This window comes from Nannospalax galili, unplaced genomic scaffold (genome assembly GCF_000622305.1).
Source record: "Nannospalax galili isolate Female #2095 unplaced genomic scaffold, S.galili_v1.0 scaffold641, whole genome shotgun sequence".
NCBI lineage: Eukaryota > Metazoa > Chordata > Mammalia > Rodentia > Spalacidae > Nannospalax > Nannospalax galili.
Window position 1 is genome coordinate 1,893,867 of NW_008345311.1, and position 1,700 is coordinate 1,895,566.

Genomic DNA, 1,700 nt, shown 5'->3' on the forward strand with positions numbered 1-1,700 from the left:
CCCTCTTCTGACTTCTTGTACATTGCATCACACAGATGCATTCATATACATATGTGCAACACACTCATACACATAAAGTGAAAAATAAAATTATTTTAAAAAATACATTAGTGGGCATATCAGTGGGGAAGTCTCTGCTAGTTGTACCAGAAACTGATGATTTTCTTAACTTTTGGGCTATAGAAGCTAGTGGTCTGTTAATAGAATAATACATCTCAGAACTTCACGATGATAGTGTTAAGGATGTTACATTAGACACAGAGGTGGCAATTATTAGTTGTAAAGGATACTAAAAATAGCCCAAGATAATCTGGCTCTAGATCTACAACATTCCAACTCTCCAAAATCAGGAGGTTCTAATTAGTAAATAACCCTGAAAGAATCTTTAACACAGGTGTGGCTTTTGTCTGGGAACCTCAGTTCACACACTATAAAAAAAGTTCTCCATGCAGATTACTAGAAAATTTCTGAAAATATACATAAAATGATACACACTGATTAGTACTTCTGAGAATGGGTACTTAGGTTTAGCATGATAGTTGCATGCTTTTACATTTTGTTTTTATACTAGAGCAGGATTACTTTTTCCAACAGACCCTTCAGGAAATCTTTTCAGAAGATGTGAATTTTGTTATCAAAGGAAGTTAATCCTGATCTGCTTACTTAGACTAGACAAGTTACTTGATATGACCTTCATTTTCCTTATTATGTAAATACAGATTAAATGCATGCATGTGATTGAGAAGATTAAATTTTTAAAAATGGTTATGACAGACTACTATCCTCAGGCCTCTTGGGGTAAGTCTATAGCGCAGCCCTCCGCACCGGGACTCCCTAAGCCACATTCACCCTTACATCCCTCCCACCGTTCTATACTCCTAGTTTGGGCCCTGCGCCATTCCTAGTCTTGGGGCCCCAGACACCTGGGGAACAAATACTGCTTCCTGATCCTTCTCACCCAGACCAACTCAGTCCCTTTCTTGGGCCCCAGGAGCACCGATTCTGGTCCTGGCCCCGCCTTCACCTCTCTCTGCTTCCCTGGGCCTGCACCACTGGCTAACTCTCCTAGCCTGCACTACTATCTTCAGACCGCTTGGGGTAAGTCTATAGCAACGCCCTCAGCACCGGGACTCCCTAAGCCACATCTACCCTTCCACCCCCCCCACCGTTCTATACTCCTAGTTTGGGCCCTGCGCCATTCCTAGTCTTGGGGCCCCAAACACCTGGGGAACCAATACTGCTTCCTGACCCTTCTCACCCAGACCAACTCAGTGCCTTTCCTGGGCCCCAGGAGCACTGCTTCTGGGCCTGGCCCTGCCTTCACCTCTCTCCGCTTCCCTGGGCCTGCAGGACCCACCACAGGCCTCTCTCCTAACCCCAGGCCTCTCTCTGTGGTAAGTCCATTGTGCCCTCTGTGCCTTGACTCCCCCAGCCTCATTCACCCTCCCATCTCCACTGCAGTTCTCTCCTCCGATTTTGGGCCCGACCCTACTCCTGGTCATGTGGCCCCAGACATCTGGGCAACCAATACTGCTTCCTGATCCTTTTCATCCAGACCAACATAGTGCCTTCTCTGGGCCCCAAGAGCACTGTTTATGGGCCTGGCCCGACCCTCAACTCCCTCTGCTTCTCTGGGCGTGCACCACCCATCTGCCTCTTTCTGGGACTCTGGGGCTGATCTTTCCTTTTTCTGATCCTGT